We start from the raw sequence: 11,019 nt of genomic DNA, 5'->3' as shown, positions 1-11,019 counted from the left end.
CATTTGGTTGGTTGTTTGAGACAGAAACATGCTAGGTAAGACTTTTAAAAATTTGCTTTCAATACTTTATTGTCATTAAAATACCATTAGCAGCCTAACATAGTAGCTATCTTTTCTTTTTACTTCTTTTGAGTATTACATTAAATGTCCATATGAAAACAAAAAAGCAGTAGCTGCTGCTGCCTTCTTCCTCATCCATAAACAAACTCCCTTAGCCCAAAAATAGCCGGAAAATCACGCAAAAAACCTCACCCGAACAGCCCCTGTTTCCACCAGAAAAACAGTTCAAGAACGCAACAAAAGCAGCTCAGAGAAGCAGTGAAAATCATGCTGCAAAACCGGTCCAAAAGCTGCTAAACAAATGACCCAAAAAGAACCTCCGAACTATCCCATTACAGCCCCAAACCTCACCCAAAACGAGCTGAAGAACAGTCACAAAATTGAGCCAAAAATGCAGTTTAAATTTTCTCAAAACGAAGCTAAAAAAACTGCTAAAAACTGCTCTGAAAATCAGCTCCAAAACAGCCCTTTCATCACGCTAAAAATGGTAGAATCCATGGCGAAGTCGTCGGCGAGTTCCCGTGCGAGAGGTCCCGAGTTCGAGGTTGCCGACGAAGTTCGCGGTTCAGGCTAGTCCCTGTTTTCCATCCTCCATTCGCATCTAGCTCACCAAAGTTTGCCGTAATTGAATTTCGCTAATTAAAAGGAAAGCAGCTGAGTTCGTTATTTTCTCTGGTATTTTCTTTTGCAATTTACCCTTCTTTTCCGTAATTTTTTGGATCTTTCTTGTTGATAAAATTTCTGCAATTTCCTAGGTGGATTGTCTTCTTATTTGGTATATTAAGATGCACATACTTCATTGTTGATTACTAGTTTTTTTTTTAATTTTGTTAATATTTTGAAAACATAGTACTCCATTTTTTTTATTATTTCAACTTAATAATATTATTAAACTTATCTTGTTTCTTGGATTCCAATCATTTGGCTGGTTGTTTGAGACAGAAACATGCTAGGTAAGACTTTTAAAATTTTACTTTCAATACTTTATTGTCATTAAAATACCATTAGCAGCCTAACATAGTAGCTATCTTTTCTTTTTACTTCTTCTAAGTATTACATTAAATGTTCATATGAAAAAAGCACAATAAAGAAGGCCTTGGTCCTATCGCCAATTTCTGTATGAAATATTTATTGCGAGAGTCCTTATTTCAATAGTTGTATAGTCTTTTACTTTTGACATTGCTATTTACACAAAAATCATGGCAGAGATTTTGGTTGAAAATCGTTTGGTATCATATGAGTTTGAGATTGTGTGCAATTTGTTGCCAATGTTTCTGTATCTTCATTTTCTTTTTAAAGGCCGTATGGTTTGCGTCTAACAAAATAGTGCTAATTGAATTTTTTGTAATGGACTATTATTTGTTAGCTTTAAGGAGCTGTAGGATTGGTTTGGATTTTTTTTTTAAAAAAAAAAAGCATGTTGGGTTGCATAATAATCCCAAAGTTTAGTTCAAATATTTTAAATGCGCAGCTTGTTTTAGGTGCGATTAATAAATTGTCATAGCTACGGGTACGGTTCCCGTGACGTAGTTGTGACACCTAATTTCTAAATCTGGGGTTACATTTATGTGACCCGGCCACATTTAATCTTGTTAATAAAATAAACATGTTGTAGATCATGGGTACGGTTCCCATGACATGATTCGCAATATGTAACACTAATTTATTAAAAGCAGTTCAGAAGGAATAAAAATGCACATAGGTTTTAAAGATATTTTAAAATCAGATAATTAAGCAAATAATAATAGTTGAGCGACCGTGCTAAAACCACGGAACCCGGAAATGCCTAACACATTCTCTCGGGTTAACAGAATTCCTTACCCGGATTTTTGTGTTTGCGGACTGTAAAACAGAGTCAAAATTCCTCAATTCGGGATTTAAACCAGTGACTTGGGACACCATAAATTATCTCAAGTGGCAACTCTGAATTTAATATAAATAATCTCGTTTTGATTGTCACTTAAATTGGAAAAAAAAACTCCCTTACACCCTTCTGCGGGGTAGGTAAAAGGAGGTGTGACAGCTCTGGTGACTCTGCTGGAGATCAAACCCAGAATCTCTGGTTCGAGGTTCAAGAATTCGAGCTTATAATAATTGTTATATTTGGCTTTATTTATTGTTTGATTTTATCTACATGTTTAGGCCTAATGTGCTAAATGTTGCTTACCGCTTTGATATTATATGATCTGTATATATAAACTGCTACGAAACCCCTTTCTTCTATCTTCTGAGGAGGGCACGCTGGCGTGACTTCTTTCTGTTAGTGTCATATCCCAATTTAGAATAAGGTTCGGACAAGTTGCAAAGCTGGATGATCTTTTGGTTACCGGTACGCCCCCCCCCCCCCCGACTCGAGTTGTCCGCTCGGGTAAGCCAGGTCTAGAACAATACACCCAGGTTTTAAACTTAGAATAACACACCCTCATGCCGGATCCCTAGTAGGAACGCTTGTTTGCATCACGTGCATTTGACTTTGGGGACTCAATATAGGGGTTGGGTCCGTCTAGGATAGGTGTACCCAAAAAATAAAAGACTATCATGTTGCATCTTATGTGCTACATGTTACAATTTTCAAGGGTAAACGAGGTCATTTGGCGGACCAATGAGGTTTGAGGATAAATGAGAAAAAAGTGTGTGAAGTGTAAAAAATAAAGCAAGTAGGACCTAGTTATGTTTTTCTTTCACATTTTATTTTTAAGAAAAGACCAAAAAATGAAAATGGAAAAATCCAAAAAGATTTTGCACTTTCCCATTATTTTGTACAAAAAAAATCAGAAAAAAGGAAAAAGAAAATCCAAAAAGAGTTTACATGTTTCATCATTTTTCAAAAACCAAAGACAAAAAAATATGTTTTCTCTAAATTAGTTGTGTTTTTTTTAATTCTCGCCCGTATCCAATTTGTCCGAACTACGCATACCTGATTCTCGTCTTTTGAGGCGTGGTACGTAGGCAACCCACATAGGGTCCGGTCTTCCTAGTAAATCTTAGGTTCTTGCCACCTTTTGGACAAATAAGCCATTTTGCAAAAATAGCCTCAATTATGTCTTGCATGTGTCCAATAGGGAATGTTATTGTCTCACCTAGTGTTGGTTTGAGTTTTTTTTATACAGGTGTGGATCTACTTACCGGGATTTGAGCATGGCAGACATCTCGTGACCATCCAGTTAGGATCGCTCATTTAGGAGTTGCTTAAGGAGATTTGTTTTAGTTTTTATGTTTTGAGTATGTTCTTCATTTTATGTCGTCTTTTACTTTTTAGTTTTGTACAGTAACGTTGAGTCTTTTATTATTGTACTTTCTACTTTATATTTGAAAAAGTGTACTGTAACTCAAAAATCCAAAAAAAAAGAGGTTTCGCGTTTTATATTTCTGTTAGAAGTTTTCATTAGAATACTAATTCTTTTAAGGTGGTTTTCCTTTAGGAAATTAATATATAGAACTCAAAATAAAAATTGCTATTATATTTCCTTTTAGTACATTAAGACTAAAAATTCAAAAAAATAAAAGAAAATTTTCTTTTAGTACCACTTTAAAAGTTTTCTTTAAGATTTTAGTTCCAAAAATCCAAAAAGATTTTCTTTGGAGGTGCTTCTTTGGGAAATTGGTGAAAAATGAAAAAAAAAAACCTTTTTCTTATTTTCATTAGAACTTTAGGATATTGTACATAGAATAAAAAACATACTTTTTCTTTGGTTTATTTTCAGAGTTTCTTCCTTAGGTAATCAAAAATTTAAATCCAAAAAATAGTTTTTTATCTTTTCATTTCTTGTTTCGAAATCTTTTATTCAGAATATCAAGTGAAAATTCAAAATATTTTTCTTTGGTTTATTCTTTAGATTTCCTTCCTAAAAAAAGAATCAAAAATATTTTTCTCTTGTAGGGTTTTATCCTTAATAATTTTACATAGAGTATTTGTTTCAAAAAGAAAAAAAAGAAAACAAAAGACATGCTCGTTAAGCTTGAGTTTAGAGTAGGTTATAGAACATTCAGTCTAGAAAAAAAATTTGCTTCTTTTGTTTCTCTTTTCTCATCAAATTAGTCATTAAGGTAAAAAGAAAAAAAAGAAAAAAAAGAGAACATCGGTTTGTTTACTTTATTCCCGATCTTCCCGAACTACGCAAAGATCTAATTCATGCAGCGTCATGATACGTAGGCAACCTACATAGGGTTCGATCGAATCATTTTCTTAATTTTATTTTATTAAAAGAAAAAGGGAAAAAAAGAAAAAAAAAGAGAAAAGACAAAAAGAGGATAAAGTTGTGGGACGTGAGAAATGAGAGGAAAGAAAAGAGTGATAGTCAGTAAGAAAAAGAAAGGAAGGAAAATGAGCAAGCCAAGAAATGCTAGAAAAGAAAAGAAAGAGAAGATTGAAATGAACAAAATTGGGATGATGCCAAGTGACCTTGTGACCCTAGAAGTCATTCTAGAACCGTTAATTGTTGCTAGGTACATTGCACGCAATATGATTTTTAGTTATTAAATTCCCTAATGCTAACAGGATGTCCCCATTTTGTTCCTTTTGTTATCTTCATTGAGCAGAAAGGTGGTTGGTTTGTGATTCTTAAAGTGGTAACTCTTCTCTACAACATAAGGTCGAAAGGCAATGAACGGCAATGGAATTGAGTTGGTTGGTACTGGTGCCCAAAAGTAATTGCTTGAACAGGGCGATGGGTTGGTTGAAGAGGTAAGGATGTTAAGACAACATATTGCGGACATGTATCAGGTTTGGATGACTGGGAAGGTACCACCCCCACCCCCACCTAGCTTCCTAGATGCTACCCTTACCCGAACTCCTGTCATAGTGCCAGATGATCCCCCATACTCTCCAGATCCACCCGCTTATCACAGTTTTCCCAACCACCTTAGTAGCTCCATCACTCGTCCTCCAATTACCTTTCCCCAAAATTACCCTCCTGTCATATCCACTATCCCCAAAAATGAATACCCACTCAAAGCTCGTGATGCCCAATATTACCCCTCAGAAGTTGCCCACAAGGTTCTTGACTCATACAAGCAGAGCCCTCGGAATGAGCCTCATGCTGAAAATGAAAAGGTCACAGGAAAAGAAGGGCGAGATGAAATATCCAGGAAGCTGAAAGGTATAGAACAGTCCTTAAGGAGCATGCAAGGGATGAGAAATCAGATTCATATGTTCCCTGATGTACATCTGCCTGCGGGGTTTAAAGTGCCGAAGTTCAATTTGTATGAGGGGCGTGGAGATCCGGTAGCCCATCTAAGGGGTTATTGCAGGGAAATGAGAAGTGTTGGCGAGAAAGATGATTTGTTGATGACGTATTTCAGTAAGAGCTTGACTGGGGCAGCTTTGGAATGGCATAATCGTCAAGATGTCGGTAAGTGGCATACATTGGGCGACGTGGCTCAAGATTTTGTTCGACACTTTCAATACAAATTAGACATTACCTCAGACCACTCCTCCCTATCTAAGATGGAAAATAAACCGGAGGAAAGCTTTAGGGAGTTTGGGCTCAGATGGAGGGAGCAAGCTGCACGAGTCTGTCCTCCCATTGGTGAAGAAGAAATAGTTTAGCTTTTCCTACAAGCTCAGGGCCCACCTACTTCAGTCATTTGATTCTGACCTTGGGTAAACCTTTTAATGATGTAGTAAAAATGGGGGAGATGGTAGAAGAGGGAATCAAGTCAGGCAAAATCATGAGTTATTCGGCATTGAAAGATACTATGGAAGACATTCAGAATATCCCAGTAAGTTTGGGTGGAAGAAAGAGAAATAGAAAAGATGATCCGCTGGGCATTCTTGCTCAACGCTTTCAGCCTCGACATCGACCCCATGGATATCCTTGTGTACTAGATGATCCTCCCCAATGCTACTTCTCTCCATAGAACCCCCAAAGTCGTACATCACTTTTCCAGTACCCTATCCACAATGCACCACCATATGCTCCACACCCACGAGGCCCGCACCATTTACCCAAATGTCTTACCCGCCCCCTCAAGCATATCAGCCACCTGCTCGCAAAAGGTTCCAACCGAAGCCAGAATACAAACTGAAAAGACAATAGAAAAAAGAAAAAGCTTTCACTCCTATTGGAGAATCATATGCTAGTTTGTTCCAAAGGTTGAGGCAATTGGACATGTTGAAGCCGATTCAAATAAAAATGTCAAACCCTTTGCCAAAGAAGTTTGATTTTTCTCAAAGGTGCGCATACTGATCCGGTGCCCCGGGTCACAGTACAAAAAAGTGTTGGCACCTGAAAAATGTAATTCAGAAGCTTATTGATGCAGGTGACATTGTCGTGCAAAATCCAGATGCAGTAGACACTAGCCAAAGTCCATCGCATGTTCATAATGAGACGCATGTGGTGGGTATGATTTGTTTTGAAAAGGAATATGAGAATTCTTCTGAGATCCTCGGAGGTCCACGTGCTGCGAAGCTTTCAGCGCTATCAGAGTTTGGTCTTAAGAACGAGCCGGCAAAAGGACCTAAATGCAATTTGCTAAAGTCAATGTGATTGAGACTTGTGAAGGTCCTAGTAATGTTGATGCGAAACTCAGTGGCTAAGATGTCGTGTTTGGTAATTGGAAAGACACTCCATTCTTGGTTGGCCCGGGGAGGAGTTGTGGTGGTTTATTTTGTTTTTATTTCTGTTGTCCGGGTTATTTTCAGGGTTGTAATCCGAATATTGTCTTGTGACTCAAACCCTTCTATCCTTTTATTTTGCCTAGTTTTGTTTAGTCGTAGTAGCTCGTTTAGTGTTGTCTGGTTTTGTTCCAGGATTGTACCCCAGTTTATTTTGCTTGTCTTATTATCCAAACCCTTTTCACCGTCTGTCTAATGCAATTTCCTGTTTTCTGTTATTTCTAACCATTTTTTGTTTAGTTATCTTCTCCTTTTATAGTTTTTCTTCTCATGCTGGATTTAATGACATGACATGCATGCATAATTTTAGGCATGGTTCTAAAGTTAGTTTAATCATGAAGCAATGAAACAATTTTGAAGATGATAGGGACATTTGAGGGAAATAAGTACAGATTTGGACATTTTAAGATCATTTGAAGCCCAAACCATGTGAAACTGGGGCAGATAATTTGGGAAGTTAATAGGGTGACAAGAATTCGTTAAAGTAGAGTGCATCCCAAACAATTTGAAGCAAGAAACTTTGAGTTCAAGTGCATCTCAAGTTACAAGATAAAGTCAAGAAAGTTGTCTCCGAATTGATGGAGGATATCCATTGTGAAGAGGGAATCACCTAACGAGGGTTCTGTACTTGACAAGTCACTAAAAGAATGGAAATCATATCACTGATATCAATGTCAAGGCTGTAAAAGAAACATTGTGCGCGCTATTCCTTTTTCATTTCAAGTTGCATGTGTTGTACTTGCCATTTTTAGGGATTGGGAGGCCCTCTTTCAGCTACAGAAACACTTATACATTCGATACCCTTTTTGACCCTGTACTGATTTCTTTGACCTTCCCTCTTTTAGAATCAAGTTAGAGTCATACGAAAAAAGAAAAAAAAAGTTCATGTCCCCATAGGTTTATTTTAGAAGTTCATTCCAAAATGAAGATTCAAAAAAAACAGAGATAAAAAAAGAAAAAGAAAAAGAAAAAAAGAGAAAAGGGGAAAAGAAAAAAAATAAAAAAAGGGAAAAAGGGAAAAAAGGAAAAAAGAAAAGGAAAATAGTAATAAAAGTAGTTTTGGGAACTACGTTTGACCTGATTCTTGTCACCACAAGATACGTAGGCAGCCTCACGGTTCGGTCATACCAAATAAAATATTTCATAATCCCACGAAGTTGAGAGTGGGAAATTCCATAAAAAAAAGGAAGAGGGAAAAATAGATCAAATTCCCTTGTTTTAGAAATTGGGGCAAAAGTTTTAGAATGGATTCCAAAAGTTATAAATAAATTAACCTGTTGTCCTAGTTATTTTGAGCCTTTATGATATCCTTTCTTTCTAACCATGTCCAAAAGCCACATTACGATCCAATAAAGACCTCCCGGATAATCTTTGAGAGTGCCGAGATAGACATGCCTGGGGCATATGATGTTTTACTATGGGTAATGCCTTGTCATCTGCGGAATCAGAGGGAATAATAGAAAAGAACAAAATGAGAGAGTCTTATTGGTGAAAACCTTCACAGGCACCATAAGGCGACGGTGAGTCGAGAGAAATAACAAAATGAGAGAGGCTTGATAGTGAAAACCCTTCGGGGACTACAAGTCGAATAAGGATCGGGAATCGGATTGGATAATCGGAGCATTGAAGCCCAGTTTCACGGCTTAGGGGGTATAACAAGAGTTGAACATCAGACTTGTTTGATAGATTAAGCCAGTTAATTCAAAGGTGCATGTCATGGTCATTAGAGTTGTATCCTCATCTGATAAGTTTCTACTTTGTAGTTTCTTGTTAGGAATCGTCCCTTTCTATTGTCCTTTACTATGTTCCTTTTGTCTTGTTTACTTCCTCTTCCTAAGTCTGTTTGGTCAGAACAAGTGAGAAATGACTATAAAATTTGCCACCAGCTTTCCAATTGCACAAAACGGGATCTGGCTATGCACATCAAAGTTTCATAAGCCAGAAAAGAATAGCAAGCGCACTGAGTTGGTAACAATCAACGTGCTTTGAGATTCACGTGAAATACAAAGGATCGGTATATGTCAATTGATGAACAATGCAATAGATAGAGGGTGTTGGGTTGGAATAGATCAAAGGTATTTTCTGTGATAGATTGACAAAGAAAGTGGTTAACCAGTGACAAGCAAGGTCTTCCAAGCAGAAATCAAAGTTATCATGGCAAGTGAAGGAGCAATAGACCTCAAGGCCAAGGCCAGTGTTTTAAGTCAGGAAAGAACAGCATGCGCACTGAGTGGATGGCAATTGATGTACTTTGGGATTCATGTGAAACACAAAGGTTCAGTACATGTCAATGCAAGAACACACTGCAACAGATGAATGGTATCGGGTTTGAACAGATTAGAGGTATTTTCCGTGATAAGGGTGACAAAGAAAGTAGCTAGTCAATAAACAAGCAAGGTCTTTCGAGTGGAAATCAAAGTTATCATGGGTAGTTAAGGAGCAATCGCCCTCAAAGTCAAGGCCACAAACCAACCACCATATTTATAAGCTCACAAGTTCTCTTTGTTTGAAATAGGGATGAAAATTATGTCCAAATCAAAGCTTGGAAGTTTGAATTTTTTCAAGTGTCGTGCACAATTTTTGTCAGCACAAAGGCGATTTGAGAAGGGGAAAGAAAAATGTGTTTGATCTACAGGAACTCTCCATGAGGAAAAGCGTGGTTCAGGGGAAAGGAATTTTGTTCGGTCTATAGAGATCCTCCAGGAAGAGAGCGCGGCTCAGGTAAGTTCGTTCTCGGCTTTTCAGGACCCTCCTAGATAATGGGACTTAATTTAAAATTTTCAGGACCCTCCTAGATAATGGGACTTAATTTAAAATTTTCAGAATCCTCCTGGATAATGGGATTTAATTTAAAGTTCTCAGGACCCGGATAATGGGATTTAGTTTTAAGTTTTTAAGACCTTCATAGACAATAAGATTTAGCGTAAGTTTTACATTTAGGAAATAGAATTTAGCTTTGAAGGTGTCACTCTTGAGATGAGATTTAATTCTTAATTTTCAGGACCCTCATGGATAATGGGATTTAGATTTTAAATTCTTAGAGCTTTTGGGTATTATGATTTGATTAACACTCACAGATGTTCCCAATATCAAACTGGGGCAGATTTTTTTTTTGTTTGTTTGTTTTGTTGTAATCAGGTTCACAAGCAGCAGTTTCAGAGGGGTCAGTTCAAGTGTTGGAAATCAGGAGCCCACCTAGAGAACAAAGGGAAGCAGTTCAAGTTTCAAGGGAAGCAATTCAAGTTTCAAGGAAAAGCAATGCAAGTGTTCAGCAATTAGGAGCCCACCTAAAGAACAAAGGAAAAGCAGCAAGGTTCAAAGGAGTTCAGCAATCAGGATCCCACCTGAAGAACAAAAGGAGGCAGTTCAAGTTTCGAGGAAAAGCATCGCAAGTGTTGGTAATCAGGAGCCCACCTGAAGAATGAAAGGAAGCAGCAATGTTCAAAGGAAGACACCAATCAGGAGCCCACCTGGAGAACGAAGGAAAGCAGCAACATTCAAAGGAAGACATCAATCAGGAACCCACCTGAAGAACGAAGGGAAGCAGCAATGTCAAAGGAAGATAGAAATCAGGAGCCCACCTGAAGAACGAAGGGAAGCAGCGAGGTTCAAAGGAGTTCAGCAATCAGGAGCCCACCTGAAGAACAAAGGGAAACAGTTCAAGTTTCGAGGAAACGTAGTGCAAGTGTTGGTAATCAGGAGCCCACCTGGAGAACGAAGGGAAGAAGCAATGTTCAAAGAAATATAGCAATCAGGAGCCCCTTGGAGAACAAAGGGAAGCAGCAAGGTTCAAAGGAAGTTCGGAAATCAGGAGCCCACCTAGAGAACAAAGGGAGAACAAGACAAGTTTCAGAGGAAAGGAAGATAATTCAAATGTATGAAATCAGGAGCCCACCCGGAGAACAAAGGGAAGGAAACAGTGGTCAAAGGAAGACGGTTCAAGTTCAGCAATTAGGCACCTACCTAGAGAATAAGAGAATTCACTTCAGAATACAATTCAAGTTAGCAACAAAAGAAGCTCGCGGCAAGAATGCGAGTCAACAGTTCGAGGTGATCAACAGAAGTTAGTCATAATAAAGAAAAAAAAGAAAGGCAAGAAGTTAATCCAAATGCAGAAGTTGATGAAAGATGTGGGCTGCTCAAGATATCGCTGAGGTCACAAGCACTACATGCCTGGTCTTGATCCGAAAAGCTGAAGAAGGATGAACTAGTACCTGCAACTAGCAAGCGTCAAGGTTCAAATCTAAAGTTTGCATGAAGAACCACTCAAGACTCAAGATCAAGCTTCAGAAGACTTATAGATAGTAATCTTGTAACTCGTAGTTGATAGGCTTAGCTAGTCT

The 11,019-nt window shown here is 37.9% G+C and overlaps 1 long non-coding RNA gene across 1 annotated transcript; it reads left to right on the top strand.

Annotated features, from left to right (window-relative positions):
- The first annotated feature begins 424 nt into the window (after window positions 1-424).
- On the top strand, window positions 425-3,424 carry LOC142179430 (uncharacterized). Its single transcript, XR_012707529.1, has 2 exons — window positions 425-735; window positions 3,171-3,424. It is a non-coding gene; the product is annotated as an uncharacterized LOC142179430 (long non-coding RNA).
- The last annotated feature ends 7,595 nt before the right edge of the window (window positions 3,425-11,019 follow it).

This window comes from Nicotiana tabacum, chromosome 3 (genome assembly GCF_000715075.1).
Source record: "Nicotiana tabacum cultivar K326 chromosome 3, ASM71507v2, whole genome shotgun sequence".
In the NCBI taxonomy this organism is placed as follows: Eukaryota; Viridiplantae; Streptophyta; class Magnoliopsida; order Solanales; family Solanaceae; genus Nicotiana; species Nicotiana tabacum.
The sequence above is the reverse complement of the archived record's forward strand: the minus strand, read 5'-3'. Positions and strand labels throughout refer to the sequence as shown.